This window comes from Phaseolus vulgaris, chromosome 10 (assembly GCF_051622355.1).
Source record: "Phaseolus vulgaris cultivar YP4 chromosome 10, ASM5162235v1, whole genome shotgun sequence".
NCBI classification, from domain to species: Eukaryota; Viridiplantae; Streptophyta; class Magnoliopsida; order Fabales; family Fabaceae; genus Phaseolus; species Phaseolus vulgaris.
The window spans coordinates 23,758,016-23,775,017 of record NC_143507.1 but is presented as its reverse complement, the minus strand read 5'-3'; the positions used below and the strand labels follow the sequence as shown (position 1 = coordinate 23,775,017).

At 46.2% G+C, this 17,002-nt stretch overlaps 1 pseudogene; it reads right to left on the bottom strand.

Annotated features, from left to right (window-relative positions):
• Positions 1-3,481: 3,481 nt before the first annotated feature.
• On the bottom strand, positions 3,482-15,740 carry LOC150024694 (uncharacterized; annotated as a pseudogene).
• Positions 15,741-17,002: the final 1,262 nt, after the last annotated feature.

Genomic DNA, 17,002 nt, shown 5'->3' with positions numbered 1-17,002 from the left:
ATATAGGAAAAGAAACATATGAGCTAAGCCCATTACATAAATATGAGATATCTAACAATATCTATAATATCTCATAATATCTCATAATATCTAATTATATCTAATAATATCTAACACTCCCCCTCAAGCTGGTACATATAGATCATATGTACCTAGCTTGTTACAAATGTAATCAATTCTAGGCCCTCGTAAGGGTTTAGTAAAAATATCTGCTAATTGATTATTTGAATTACCAAACTCAGTCTTGATATCTCCCGATATATTCTTTTCTAAAATGAAATGACAACCAATCTCAATATGTTTTGTCCTTTCATGAAAAACTGGATTTGAGCTAATATGAAGAGCAACCTAATTGTCACATATAAGTGTCATTTGAGTAACCTCTCCAAATTGCAATTCTTTAAGTAACTGTTTAAGCCAAATAAGCTCACAAGTAGCCGAGGCCATAACTCTATATTCTGCTTCTGCACTAGATCTTGCCACAACACTTTGTTTCTTGCTCTTCCAAGTAATCAAGTTATCACCAATGGAGACACAATAACCAGAAGTTGATCTTCTATCAGATGGGGATCCTGCCCAATCAGCATCTGAATAACAAACGACTTTAGTATGGTTATTATGACCATATAACAAACATTTTCCAGGAGAGCCTTTAATGTACTTCACTATACGAATGACTGCATTCCAATGATCTTCACATGGAGAATTAAGAAATTGACTCACCACACTGACTGCAAAGGAAATATCAGGATGAGTAACAGTGAGATAGTTCAATTTTCCAACCAATCTCCTGTACTTCTCAGGATCTGAAAGAGGCTCCCCCTGATTGGGTAGAAGGTTGACATTGGGATCCATGGGAGTATTAACAGAGTTTGAATTCATCAACCCAATTTCCTCCAAAATATCTAATGCATATTTTCTTTGAGAGATAACAATACCAGTATTGGACTGTGCTACCTCAATCCCCAAGAAATATCTGAGTTTGCCAAGATCTTTGGTCTGAAAGTGTTGTTTTACTTGTGAGATGCCATGGTGATCACTGCCTGTAAAAACAATGTCATCAACATATACTACAAGATAGATACACCCAACACTCGAGTGACGATAAAAAACTGAATGATCTCCTTCACTGCGAGTCATACCAAATTCTTGAACAACATTGCTAAATTTTCCAAACCAAGCCCTAGGAGACTGCTTGAGGCCATAAGGATTTGCGAAGACGACACACCAATCCAGAAGACTCCCCCTGAGCAACAAAACCAGGAGGTTGGTCCATATAAATTTCTTCTGCAATCCCCATTAAGAAAAGCATTTTTAACATTCAGTTGATAAAGAGGTCATTGTTGAAGATCAGCCATAACTATGAATAAGCGAACAAAGGCCATCTTTGCTACTAGAGAAAAAGTATCACCATAGTCTAAACCAAAAATTTGGGAATAACCCTTAGCCACAAGACGAGCTTTGAGACTATCAATAGTACCATCAGGACTAACTTTGATAGCAAAAATCCACCTGCAACCAACAACAGATTTCCTAGATGGTAAAGGAACAAGTTCCCAAGTTCCATTATTCTGAAGCACATTCATTTCATCAAGCATGGCCTGACGCCAACCAGGATGAGCTAAGACATCACCTACAGATTTTGGAATGGATACAGAAGAAATAGACGAAAGGCAGGTATAAAAGTGTTGAGATAGTCTATGGTAACTCAAAGCAGTATAATGTGGAGAGGGATTACGAGTAGAACGTATACCTTTACGGATAGCAATAGGAAGATCAGGTTCAACAGTCGGAGGTTCAACTGTAGGAGCCGGAGCGGGATGAGGTGTTGGCACCGGAATAGAGTCTGCTGATGGACGATGAGATGTTTGACGACGACTATACACCTGAAGAGTTGGTGGTGGTGGTGAATCGTCAGGTGCACTAGGCACAACAAGAGGAATATTAACTTGATTAGATGAAGAAATTGAGGGAGAAGGACAAGACTTAAAGTAAAGGGAAGATTCATTGAAGGTGATATCTGCTGAAATAAAATAACGGTTTAAAGAAGGTGAGAAACATATATATCCTTTTTGTGATCTAATGAACCCTAAAAAGACACATTTGTGTGACTTAGGAGATAATTTATCAAGACCAGGACTAAAATTATGAACAAAACATGTGGACCTAAAAACTTTGGGAGGTATAAACTGGAGAGGGTCATGTGGAAATAAAATAGAATGAGGAATTTTGTTATCTAAAACTGAAGATGGCATGCGATTAATGAGATAACATGCACTAAGAACAACATCACCCCTAAAACGCTGAGGAACATCACCATGGATTAAAATAGTACGAGTTGTTTCAACCAGATGTCTATTCTTGCGCTCAGCTACCCCATTTTGTTGAGGTGTATAAGCACATGAAGTTTGATGAAGAATACCATGAGAAGCCATAAAATTTTTAAAAGAATGAGAAAGATACTCACGTCCATTATCACTGTGCAAAATTCGGATGGAAATTCCAAATTGATTTTTAATTTCATTGTAAAATATTTGAAATATAGAAAACAACTCATAACGGTTTTTCATTAAAAATACCCAAGTACATCTTGAATAATCATCAATAAAAGTAACAAAATACAGAAATCCTAAATTAGACTTAATACGACTTGGTCCCCCAATGTCAGAGTGAACTAAGGCAAAAGGAGATGATGCACGTTGTGAGACACTACTAGGAAAAGAACTACGAATGTGCTTCCCTAACTAACACGACTCACACGATAAAGTAGACACATTAGACAAACTTGGAACAAGCTGCTGCATCTTGGCAAGACTAGGATGACCCAACTGAGCATGAATGAGAGATGGAGAATCCATAATTGTGCCAACATGTGCAGAGATCTGTAGTTGATAAAGTCCATGAGACTCACATCCGGTGCCAATCATCTGTCCCGAACTCCGGTCCTGTAAAGTAACAAAATCTTTGGAAAAAGAAATAACACAATAAAGGGAACAGGTGAGACGACTAATGGATAATAAGCTAAATGGAGACCCAGGGACATAAAGAACATTATCAATAGATAAAGAAGAAAAAACATTAATAGTACCAACACCATGTGATGCTACCCTATATCCATTGGCCATGGTAACCGAAGGTAAATAACCCGTAGTAGATAGGAAAGAGAAAAAAGATTTATTACCAGTAATGTGATCAGTGGCACCTGAATCTAGAACCCAAGGGTCATGGGAAGTGGAGTGAGTGAGGCCAACAAAAGATGTACCTGAATGTGCAACAGAAGCCGTGGAACTAGGGTTCTGACGATCCTCATACCATTTAAGAAATTCATTGAAAATAGCAGGCTGGCCTGGGGTATCAATTGAAGTATGGTCCATGGTAGAAGGTTGCACAAGGGCAATTTGAGCAACCGCAACAGATCTATGATTAGGAATAAAAGAAGAGAATATAAATTTATAGAAAAAAGAATCAGTTGGTAAAAGAATTACCTTTTAATAGAATACATCCAACGATAATGTACAGGCCCAACAATTTTAGCCTCATACGCTAGATGTATGGATAGATGGACCATTATGACACAAGAAGATGAATGAAAAATCATCTCCAATTCAGATAGACTTAAGGATATTTTTGCATCTGATCCGGTCGGTCATCGGTCTGGGATGACGTCAGCCACTGATGGCCACGTGGGCTGTTCTTAGTGAGACAGGTGGGCCAAGGAAGCGGGTGTGTCTTGAAGAGGGTGATCAGGCGGAGATTGGTGGTCAGGAGGAGATCAGAGATCGGAGAGGTTATGCGTTCTTTGGTACCATGCATGAGAGTGGTCCAAGGAAGCCAGTCGGTCGGTGATCGAATCCCTCTCAGCCCGTAACGTGCACGAGGCAGGACAGAGGTGATCGCCCATGCGTTAGGTAGTACCTGGTATGCGCGATTGGCCCAGTCGCACCTGGTACCTACACAAAGGTTGCACGAGACATCCAACGAAAGAAACACGCTAAGTTACTTTGTGTATAGACAACGTGGGAGTGCAGGAGGTTATATAAAGGCATTCCACGTCGTTACAGGGGTACGCTTTTCATACGGATAAGTGGCTAGTTTTCGCGCAGAGAGAAGAGAGAGAATTCGCAGAGAACACGGTCCTTACAGAGATCATAGTGTGAATTACTCTTTGGTGGTTTTGTTCGCTGACTTACGGAAGGCTGAGTGAGACGCTGTGGAGCTTTCAAAGGACAAGTCACCGGCAAGATCATTTGGCGCCCACCGTGGGGCCCGTGTGAAATTGTGATCCCATCCACTGCGCTGCCAGATTTCGTGTGTTCTTAAGATTCTTTGCTGCAAGAATGAGGAAGACAAGGCAAACTACACCCGCGCCATCCGTCGAAGAAGGAGCTGTAACGATGGCGCAAGTCTTGGAGATAATGCGCGCGTTGCAAGACGATGTGGCGGCGTCAAGAATGGCGCAAGAAAGGATGCAAGCATTGGCTGCATCGTAGGGCAGGAACGAAGATTTGAACCTGGTTAACGAGGAGTTGCGCCAGTCTTTACAGGCATAGAAAGAGAGGGTGGCGGAGGAAAGAGTGGCGCCACCACCATCCCCCCCCAGGACTTTCCCCATGCCATTCTCATCTGAAATAATGGGTGCAGTCGTACCACCAGGCTTAGTAGGGGTGAAGGCCTCGTTCACGGGGGTAGAGGATCCAGAAGCACACCTAACGGCTTTCCACACCCAAATGATGCTTTCTGGAGGCTCGGATGCCGTATATTGCAAACTATTCATGAGTACCCTGAGTGGGATTGCGCTGGAATGGTTCGTAAGCCTGCCAGACGGCCACATCACATCGTTTCAACAATTCTCAAAGTTGTTCAGGGAGCAGTATATCGTGAACAGGGCACCCACAGTGGTGTCCTACGATCTTTTTGATGTGCGCCAGAACCAAGCCGAGTCCCTTCGGGATTACCTTAGCCGTTTTGGGGCGCAGGTGGTGAGGCTGCCCAGCAAGGATGAAGATATGCTGGTGCACGCATTCAAGAAAGGGGTTCTGGCGGGCCCCTTTAGTGAGTCTTTGATCAGGCACCGCCCCAGCACGTTCGCGGAGATTAGGCGTCGTGTCGTGACGCACATCACTGCAGAAACAGCGGTTTCTGAGAAAAGGGAAAGCGCGGTCCCTAACAAGTCGCGCGCAGGACCAAGCAGGACTCAGCTGCCGATGAGGGTGCACGAGGCCAAGGAGGGAAAGAGGGCTCAGGGAAAACCCCGCCCTTACGAGCCTCGAAGGGATCAGAATGGGGGGCGCACGAGGGAGAGTAACGCACCCCCCAGGTTTGATTTTGTGGTGGACCTGGCGGAACTGATCGCTATTCCAGCTATAGCAGCACGGCTGCGAGCACCTGAGAAGACCGACAGGGTGCTGGGGCAAAAGAAAGACGTGTCGTGTGAGTTCCATCAGGCCTATGGCCACCCACTTCGCGCGTGCTTGGCATTGGGACACCAACTCGCGGAGTTGGTAAAAAACGGCTTCCTGAGTGATTACCTGCGAGTACCACAGGGCGATCAGACATCGGGGGCCCCAGCAGGGGATCCTCAGCACGAGGTACCGGTGCACGGGGAGGTGCACACGATCGCGGGAGGATTCTCTGGGGGAGGATGTACAGCCTCTCAGAGAAAGAAGTACGCGCGATCGGTGTTGGTAGTCGACACGGCGGAGGAGGATCACTCCCCCGACGTCGACATTGTCTTCACCAAGGCTGATCTCCGGGAGGTTGTGCCTCACGACAACGACCCGATAGTTATCTCCCTTGTCACGGCAGGGAGGAAGGTGCACAGGGTCCTTGTGGACCAGGGAAGCTCGGCAGACGTGATGTTCTGGCCGACATTCAGCAAACTGCAGCTGTCCCCTGATCTTTTGAAGCCGTACCCGGGGTGTTTGTATGGTTTCGCAGGGGACCAGGTAGAGGTGCGGGGCTATGTGGAGCTGAGGACCACGTTCACGGATGGTGCCACAGCCCGCACTGAGAAGATTAAGTTCTTGGTGGTCAATGCCCCGTCCGCTTACAATATACTGTTGGGAAGACCGACGCTCAACAAGTTAGGAGTCGTACCATCGACAAGGCACATGAAGGTAATGCCTTCGATGGAGGGGGTAGTGGTTACCATTAAATCAGACCAAAAGGAAGCCCGTCGCTGCTATGAAAACAGTCTCAAGCAGCGGAGAAGCGTGTGCCATGTTACCACGACGCCGCCACCAAGGTCGGACGAGGGAATAGCGGAGGTCGCGACGTTGGTAAGGGGCACGCACGAAGACGTGGAAATGGAAGAGGCGATGCTCGGGGGCACGGGAAGTGCCCGGGGTGAAGCTGAGGGGGCGAGAGGGATCGCGCCTCGCGAGTCTGGGATAGCGAGGGCCGTCATCGCCAGAGAAAGAAGACCCCACCCGACTGAGGGGTGGATGGAGGCGGCGATCGGGGGAAGGGGGTTCAAGCTGGGAGGACAGCTCGACGAGGACACGCGACGACAGATCGCCGGGGTAATTGAGAAGAACATGGGTGCATTTGCATGGACGACCTCGGACATGCCGGGCATCGACCCGGACTTCCTCTGCCATCGCCTTGCAATGGGTCCCCAGGTCCGACCGGTGCGCCAAAGGAGGAGGAAGTACAATGAGGAGAAGAGGCAGGTGATCCATGAAGAAACCCACAAACTCTTGGCCGCAGGGCATATCAGGGAAATCCAGTACCCAGAGTGGCTGGCCAATGTGGTGCTGGTGAAGAAGTCAAACAGCAAATGGAGGATGTGCGTGGATTTCACCGACCTCAACAAAGCATGCCCCAAGGACTCCTATCCCCTGCCTGGCATTGACGTCCTGGTCACCTCGCGAGGGAAGGAGGAGCATGTCGCTGATCTGGAGGAACTTTTCACAACGATCGCCAAGTATGGGTTGAAGCTCAACCCAGAGATATGTATCTTTGGTGTGGAAGCGGGGAAGTTTATGGGTTTCCTCCTAACAGAGCGAGGGATTGAGGCAAATCCCGAGAAATGTACGGCGATCATGGCGATGAGGAGCCCGGCGTCGGTGAAGGAAGTGCAGCAACTCACTGGTCGACTAGCAGCTTTGTCGCGATTCATGTCCGCTGGAGGGGAGAAGGGCCATCCTTACTTCCAATGTCTCAAGCGGAACAGCAGGTTCGTTTGGACCGAAGAATGTGAGGAGGCATTTGTTAAGCTTAAAGAATATTTGGCAAGCCCGCCGGTGCTGTGCAAGCCGCAGACGGGCGCCCCTCTTCGTTTATACTTTGCTATAACAGAGAGAGCGGTCAGTTCGGTTCTGGTCCAAGAGCAGGAGCAGGTCCAAAGACCTATCTATTTTGTGAGCAAGGTGCTGCAGGGCCCCGAAGTAAGATATCAGGCTATGGAGAAAGCAGCTTTGGCGGTGGTATTCTCAGCAAGAAGGCTGCGTCACTACTTTCACAGCTTCACAATTGTAGTGATGACTGATCTTCCCATCCAAAAGGTGCTAAAAAAGTCGGATGTAGCCGGAAGAATGGTAAAGTGGGCCGTAGAATTATCTGAGTTCGATATCAGATACGAACCCCGAGGACCGATCAAGGGGCAAATGTTCGCGGATTTCGTCGTTGAGTTGTCATCGGGCGACGCACCGCCAGAGGGCTCGGTCTTTCGGTGGGTCTTATCGGTACACGGATCCTCAAACCAACAGGGGAATGGCGCGGGGTCATCCTAGAAGGCCCGAACGGGGTACTATTCGAGCAGTCCCTGCGTTTCGCCTTCAAAGCCAGCAACAACCAGGCGGAGTACGAGGCCCTAATCGTCGGAATGCTGCTGGCAAAGGAGATGGGAGCAAGAAGTTTAACGGCCAAAACTGATTCCCTGTTGGTCGCTGGGCAGGTAACCGGGGAATTCCATGCCAGAGACCCGCAGATGGCTGCGTACCTTGAGTATGTGCGCACCTTGAAGGTATCCTTTACAGCGTTTGAATTGATCCACGTACCAAGGGAGCAAAATGCCAGAGCCAACTTACTCGCCAAGCTAGCCAGCTCGGGCAAGGGGGGAAGGCAGAGGACCGTCATCCAGGAGACGCTGAAGGTACCTCGTGTGTTCGTTACAGACAACCAAGTGCTGCAAATGTGCGATTCTCGCGAGCGTACTGCGATCGGGCATCAGTCTCTCACACAGGAAACATTGAGAGCACCGACGGTGAGAGCTCGACCGACGGCATCCAACGAGGTGATGGAGGTTGACGCTACGGGAAGGGCCGACACGTGGTTAACGCCATACCAGCAGTATCTGGCAGATGGGGTGCTTCCGCTGGAGCCAGCGGAGGCAAAGAGAATAAAGAAGAGCTCGAGCAAGTTCACCCTCATTGATGGGGACCTCTTCAGATTCGGATTCACCCATCCGGTTTTAGTATGTGTGCACGGAGAGCAGTGCACGAGGCTTATGTAAGAGCTCCACGAGGGAATATGCGGGAGCCACGTCGGCGGTCGCGCCCTGGCGGGTAGAATTCTCCGTGCAGGGTACTACTGCCAACGCTGAGGGAAGATTGTGTGGGTTACGCTCAGCGGTGCAAGCAATGCCAGCAACATGCAGATTGGCACAAGGCGCCCCCCGAAGAACTAAGGTCGATCCACAGCCGCTGGCCTTTCCACATGTGGGGAATCGACATCTTGGGACCTTTCCCCCTAGCGATCAGGCAGATGAAGTTCTTGTTCGTCGCCATCGAATATTTCACAAAGTGGGTGGAGGCAGAGCCGGTTGCACAGATCACCGCTCACAAGGTTCAACAGTTTCTATGGAAAAACGTTGTGTGCCGTTTCGGAGTGCCCAAGCGCCTAGTCTCCGACAATGGCACTCAGTTTACGAGCCATCAGCTAAGGAACCTATGCGAGGAGGTGGGGATACAACAGGTGTTCGCCTTGGTAGAGCACCCTCAAACGAACGGGCAGGTAGAATCGGCCAACCGAGTGCTGCTCAGAGGGCTAAAGAGAACAATAGAAAAGGCCAAAGGAACGTGGGCAGAAGAAGTTCCCAGGATCGTATAGGCCTATCACACCACTCCGCAATCTAGCACCCATGAGACGCTATGATCCCTGTGGAGATACAGGAAAATTCACCAAGATTTCTGAATTTCGTGGCAGAGAGGTCCAACGAGGAGAGAAAGGTGAATCTAGACCTTTTGGACGAGATACGAGAAGAAGCCAGGATCAGCGCTGAAGCTATAAAGAGAAGGGTGGAACGAAGGCACAACTCCAAGGTGAGGCAGAGGCGATTCCAGGAGGGAGATCTGGTGATGAGGAAAGCGCATCAGCACGAGTTAGAGAATAAGCTGTCTCCCAAGTGGACCGGCCCGTTCAGAATAGTGGAGGCATTGGAGAACGGCGTTTGTCGGCTGGAAACCTTGGATGGAGGAGCGATCCCCAGGACGTGGAACGCCACGCATTTAAAACTCTATTTTAGTTAAAATGTGTAGTGAGGCCGCGTTTTCGCGCCAGGGTGAACAATGTGAACAAGTTAAGGGTAAGCCCTTTTTTCCCAGAAATAAAAAGAGGTTATCAGTATAAAGTTTGCAAAGTTTTGAGTTTAAAATCCTCCTCGCCCCAGGCGCGAGTGCATGTGGTCGGTTAGGCCTCCCTCGCCCCAGGCACGAGTGAAGGCAACTGGTCTTAATCCTCCTTACCCCAGGCGTGAGTCCAGGCAGTTAAGTTCGAAACGCCAGGGGCGCTAGTAAGCCCAAAGAAGGGAAATGAAGGATTCGAGAAACGCCTTTACCCAAGTGGCGTAGCGTCAATATTGGCTCGGTAGGACTCTTAGTCAAATACCTTCTCACCCAAGGAGTGAGAAGATGGTAGAACCACCTGAAGCTCTGAGGAAGGTGGCCTTGGGGCAGGTAAGAGGGGTTGTCGAGAAACACTCTTCCTCCCAAAACAAGGCGCCATCCTAGACCGATCAGTGTGGATGTCCTCTATGCACTTAGCGCTGGAGTGACAAAGCAATGAGGAAAGATGTAAGGTAGAACCGCGGTGACCGATGAGAAGGTGGTAGCCGTGGTGATCGGTCATCAGCTATCAAGGGTTGCTCGTTGTGATCAAAGTAAGAGATAAAAGAAGTTCAAATACGGTTAAGGTTTGGCATCAAGCTCGTGTAGGTTAACAGTTAATCACACGTGGCAAGAGAATAAAGGCAAGAAGATACACAAACAAACAAGCAATAGCAAAAGAAGAATTTAATAATCTATAGTTTGGGTTTTCACAAGGCAAATGTTTATGGGCAAAATAAAGAAAGCCACGTCAAGGGCAGTCAGGGACGGACGACCTTGCCATCCACCACCTCGAATTCAATGGATAGCTGGGAGCGGTCGACCTCGGGGAAAGCGCACTTGAGTTGCTCAAGAGCGAAGTCGAAGCCCTCAGCGAAGGTGTCGGCCGCCTCTTCCCATAGTTTGGTCTTCTCGGCCTCGAACCCAGCTTTATCGGTCTCGAGCGCAACCTTCTCGGTGGTCAGGGCGGCAATGGTCGACTCGGCTTCTTTGAGCTTCCGGTCGCTTTCGGCGAGGGCCTCCGTCAAGTTAGCATTCTGTTGACGCATGTAGGCGTTTTCGGCCTCGAGTTGGATGGCCTTACCCGTAGTCTCCATCAGCTGGAAGTCGAGGGCGATGACGACATCCCCCATCAGCATCTCAGTCTTGATGGTCTCCTGGACTTGTTGGACGTGAGCCATCTTGGATTCCTCCAGCATGTCCTTCAACATACTGTTGATGTCTTGCAAAGCCTCATAGTCACTTCGCAGCGACTCCTGTTGGCTAAGCAACTCCTTCACCTTGCCCTCTAGCTTTTCGAGGCGGCGGTGTTGTGTGGAGAAATCCAAGGAGAGCACCATCTGACGGGCCAAATGGAGCTCCACTTGACCAGCTCCTGATTTTGTAGCAGTTGCTTGGTCAGGCGGAGAACCTTGGGGAGTCCCTCGCAGCTGGGGCCCGTCGCCTGGAAGGAGCTCTCACCACCACCCTCAGATGCGGTGGCAGAGTCTTGGGGGCGCGGCGATGGCTGGGGATGAGGGGTTCCCTCCGAGCGCGCAATCCCACTCCTGGCTGCTTGAGTCAAAGGGGGTGACTTTGCTGGGGGTGGGGAGGAAAGGGGGGCTGGTGATGGAGGGCGCTCGGGAGAGGCATGGGCTCGAGGAAGCGGGTTGGCATCATCCTCGGGGCCCTCGGTTCCCCTTCTTTTTCTTTGGACCAAAGGGGACCCAGAGCTCTCCTCCTCAATGGCTATGACGGTGGTGGGGGCCTTCGCCAACTGTTTCCTTTTCTTGTCACCCCTGGTCTCACGCCCTTCAGCTGGCGCGACCGAGATGGGAGAGGCATGAATGGGTTCGGCGATCGCCTCCACCACAGGGGGCTCCTCAGCAGCCCGACGGCTCCTGGCCAGAGCGAGCAGCCTTTGCCGCCTTTCCTTGTCAGAAGTCATATCTGCATCAATTCAACATGACAAAAGGTTAGCATACCAAGGCTCAAAAAAGCAAGCAGTTCAAACATAAAGGTAGTTGGCAAGTATATGCACGAGGGGCGTGTGGGGAAAGAAGCGAATCGGAAGCCCTAGGTAAAGAAGGCCGCACAGCTCGCGCTCGTATGGGGCCATGGTTTCCAAGCCTCGGGGTTTCCTAAATTCCACCATAGGAACCCAGTAGAGGGGAAAGCCCTCGAGAAGGGAAGGGTTGTGTCTATTGGAGGTGATCATGTAGAATCTACCTTTCCAATCCTTGAAAGACTGTTGATACAGGCCTAAGATCACCCTCCCTGTCACACCGTTTAGGCTGACCCACGACCTATCACCCGGGTTCTTGGCCTCGAAGAAGTAGAGGAAGACGTCGGCTGATGGAGGGTGCCCAAAGTGGTTGCATAGGATCTCGAACGCTCGGATGAAGCCCCAAGCGTTCGGATGAAGTTGGCAAGGGGCAACGTTCAGCTCAGTAAGGAGTTCCTTCACAAAGAAGGTGAAGGGTAAGCGGAGGCGCAGCCTCTTGAAGATAGCCGAGTAGATGAATGTAAAGGGCACTCCGTTGGTGGCCCTGTCATCTACGCAAATGGGCATGCTTTGGGGGGGGGGATGCGCACACCCAGGTTTCGATCATCCTCCCTGTCGATGGCGCATGAAGGCTCGTCCTCAGCACCCTTCAGCAGGGTGGCGAGATGATCAGCTGGGAGATGGTTGGACGTTTCAGCGAGTAGGTGGAGGGGAGCCCACTTGTACGCTTGCGCGTAGTCTTGTGGAGCGAGCGTCGCCCTGGGTTGTGTGCCTGCCGAGGGGGTAGCGCTCATTGAGGGCGATGAAGGTGCACTGGCGGAAGGTTGTGCACCAGAAGTCGAGGCAAGGCGCGCGGTAGTTTTGGTGCGAGCCATTGTCTGTAAACTACAATGGAGAAGGGAAAAGGTGAGGAATCAGTAAAAACTAGGAAAGATGAAGGGAGCAAATGCTATGGTTCGAAGGGGTAGAGAAATGACAGCGACGGAGAGGAAGAAGGAGCGGAGCGTAGAAAAGTCAGAAGAGGTCTCGATACAGTGCAGAAGAGGGAAAGTGACTCATGATGCATGAAAAAATACAGTTACTGAGCAATGCAATCGGTAGAAAATGTCCAAATACACCATAGATGGAGAAAAGAAGTACCTTTTTGTGATCGCGAACGGTTTCTGGGAGCCTGGAAGCGAGGAAGATGAATCGCGGAAGAAGGTTCGAGAGGTTGCAGAGAAACGTGCTGGGGAAGATAATGGAACAGTAGAGGCGCGAAAGTTTTTGAATAAAGGAACTGCAAGAGACGCTTCATTCTAACCATTGATGCGCACACGTGTCGCAAGATAAGGGAAGGAAAGCGTAACGTTACTTAAAGCACAACATGTGACGCGGCACGTGACGTGGCGTCACTTGCCGCGTGGCCACCGAGAGCGAGCACTTAGTCTCTTCGCTGAGGACGAGTACGCAGCTCGAGACTGGGGGGCTTGTGATCCGGTCGGTCATCGGTCTGGGATGACGTCAGCCACTGATGGCCATGTGGGCTATTCTTAGTGAGACAGGTGGGCCAAGGAAGCGAGTGTGTTTTGAAGAGGGTGATCAGGCGGAGATCGGTGGTCAGGAGGAGATCAGAGATCGGAGAGGTTATGCGTTCTATGGTACCATGCATGAGAGTGGTCCAAGGAAGCCAGTCGGTCGGTGATCGAATCCCTCTCGGCCCGTAACGTGCACGGGGCAGGACAGAGGTGATCGCCCATGCGTTAGGTAGTACCTGGTATGCGCGATTGGCCCAGTCGCACCTGGTACCTACACAAAGGTTGCACGAGACATCCAACGAAAGAAACACGCTAAGTTACTTTGTGTATAGACAACGTGGGAGCACAGGAGGTTATATAAAGGCATTCCACGTCGTTACAGGGGTACGCTTTTCATACGGATAAGTGGCTAGTTTTCGCGCAGAGAGAAGAGAGAGAATTCGCAGCGAACACGGTCCTTACAGAGATCATAGTGTGAACTACTCTTTGGTGGTTTTGTTCGCTGACTTACGGAAGGCTGAGTGAGACGCTGCGGAGCTTTCAAAGGACAAGTCACCGGCAAGATCAGCATCCAATGATTCAAACTCCTTAATTATGATGACTTTAGAGCATAAAATTTTGAAGAAAGAACTTAACTTCATTAAAACTCTCGCAACTTCTTTTGGTAACACTTTTCGAATTGCTACTTTTAGCAAATCTTGCATCAATATATTGAAATCATGACTTTTTAGTCCACGAAAATTTTGTTGTTCAAGATTAAAACATCTAGAAACATTGGAACCATAACTTTTTGGAACTTTCACTCCTTTTAGAACACTACAGAAGATGTCTTTTTCTTTTACCAAAAGTGAAAATCTTGCATGTGGAAGGAATACCTTGTTTGGTCTTATATTTATAGGATGAAAGTCTTTCCTTATACCCATCTTTACCAAGTCAAGGCGGGTTCTCAAATGCTCCTTTGGTTCCCTCTCTATATTCAATAATGTTCTTATTACATTTTCACATATATTCTTTTCAATATGCATGACATCAAGATTGTGACGAAGTAGATTAGCCTTTAGCAGATTAGTCTCCCAATATGGCAAGTTAAGAATATACTTTTTTATGTCCATGGATCATGTTTCTTTCTTTTCTTTTTCTGAGCATTTCCAAATACATTTTTTCTATCACCTAATATATCCAATATGTTAGACCCTATTAATGGAGTTGGTATTCCTCTCAATTCTTGGGTACCATCAAAACACTTTTTATCTTTTCCCTACTTATGTTTTGAGTCTAACCATCTTCGATGACACATATAACACATCTTTTTACTGTTGTTTAAGTATTTAGAGCTTGTGTGGTAGTTACATACCGAGCATGCCAATTTTTCACTTGTACTCCAACCTAATAACATAGTATAAGCATGCAAGTCACTAATAGTCCAAAGTAATGCAACATGTGCCTGAAAAAACTGTTTGCTAGAAATCATAAGTTTCAAACCCTTTCTCCCACAACTCTTTCAACTCATCAATAAGAGGTTCCAAATAAATATCAATACTACTTTTAGGGGAAGAAGGATTAGGAATTACTAATGACAACATTAAATAAGGTTATTTAATACAAACCCATTGAGCTAAATTATAAGTCATTAAAACTACAGGCCAAATACTATGTCCTTTGCCCATCATCTTAAATGGAGTAAATCCATCACTTGCTAACCCAAACCTCACATTTTGAGAATCTGATGCAAAGTTAGGATGTAGAGAATCAAAGGTTTTCCAAGCAAGTGAATTAGCTGGTTGTTTTAGTTTAAAATCTTTAGTACGACCTTCATCATGCCATTTCATTGACATAGCAGTTTTTGATGACATAAATAACCTCTTGATCCTTTGTTTTAAAGGAAAGTACCTCAAAATCTTGGCTGGAATTGGGCATGAAGCAAACTTACAGGAAACTTTTCTTCTAGAATTTTTATGCTTCTTTTCTTTATATCTAGAAGAACGACATTTAGCAAACCTAACTTCATTCTCATACTCCTTCCGAAATAAAACACAGTCATTAGGACAAGCATCAATCTTTTCATAATTAAAACCCAAGTACTTAATAATGAACTTGCAATATATCTTGGTATGATGATGGAAAACAAGAGTTTTCAGGAAGTAACTCTTTTAAAAGTTTCAGCAACATATCAAATGAAACATTACTCCATCCATGGAGATTCTTAATATGTAGCAATCGAACAATGATTGATAACTTATAGAAATTTTTACAACCTGGATATACTTCTTGATGACCATTGCGCATCAATTTGGCAAATCTAGTTGTTTCAGCATCAAGCTCTTCATTATCTTCATCTATAATATCATTAAATTCATTTTCTCCAAGATCTGTGGGCATCATAAAAGTTTCCTCCAACAAACCATCCAAACCTTTAGACATACTACGTTTCTCTCTATCATCATCATATATCTTCTTTGAAGTTCCACCCTCTCTATGAAAAACCCATCTAGTATACTTTCTATCAAATTCGTCACACAATAAATGCTTATGCACATCCTTTTGGTTACCCCAAGTACAAATATTACACTTTTTGCAAGGACACAAAATCTGATCTCCTTGTGTAGCATTTTCAAATGCAAAATTTAGAAAAAATTTCAAATCATTTAAATACCTAGTAGATTTTCTAGGTGCTACCATCCAATTCGTGTCCATGTTTATGTTGTCTTGGAGCTAAAAAAGAAATACTTGATAAAAAATACAAAATTATCTATTAATAACAAAATTATCTATGAACTTGAGGAATTAAAGCCGAGTAACTATTCAACAATTAAAATTCTGAGAATAAAAAAAATCAAAACTAGAATACAAGATAGAACCAATATGATGTGAAATAACAATGAAGCATTGAAGAATGCTGGAAAGTCAAGGTTTTTCCTCCTCATCAATGAATACTAAATATTCCTTAGATCCTTATTAGATAACTAATTATTTTATTTTTCAACAGTTAACTAATTATTAGGCATCCCAATCTTGGGTTTTTTATATGTATTTACCCTTATTCAACGCATAACAAAACTTTTCTTTTATTTTTAATTAGCAAAGTATATATAGAAATGACATCAATGACACCAGTAGTACCCAACAACTAGTACAAACAAAGGCCTAATTCCATACACTAAGAATAAAAGAGCATTAACCACAAAAACACTAATAGAAAAAAGACACGATAGAAGTGTACGCACTCTGACTGTTCCCTGTTTCGTTTACAACACATTCTTCAAAATATCTTCGTATACGTCAAATCCCAAACAACATGCTGCAGAAAATATTTTGCTACAAAAAACATATATATTGTCCCACTATATTGCAAACCTTCATAACTATTTGCTTCTTATGATTTACTTATGTATGGTTAGTCATAATGATATATTGATCGAATCCTAAACACATTTTTGCTTAACTAGATGACTGACTAGTGAAAGGTAATTTAGCTACAAGTATCATGTAATTTAAATTCATTTTGCAGTTTATTGGCGCCTCTATGGAGCCAAGAATGATGATAATTACAGAACTTTTGGAATGTTGTTCGCTTCCTAAATATCTAGAGAGCATTTATCCAAATGCTCTAAGTTTAGAGCAATCCATAAGTTTTTCTTTGGATATTTCTCAAGCTATGGAGTATTTGCATGCAAATGGCATTATTCACCGCGATTTAAAACCTAGTAATTTTTTTTTTCTTAATCTTAATAACTATGATTTGAATCTATCATCACTATATATATATCCACTTACTAGAATTTTCTTCATGAGTTTTGATGTCAAATCCTTCCATTATATGCACTAGTTATTCAGCAAGGATCCACTTTCGAAAGGAGAAAAGAAATGCTATGACCATAGGGTAGACATTCATAGCTTTGCTATGGTTCTATGGGCCATAATTAAAAATGAAACTCCATTTAGAGGAAGGAGTGACT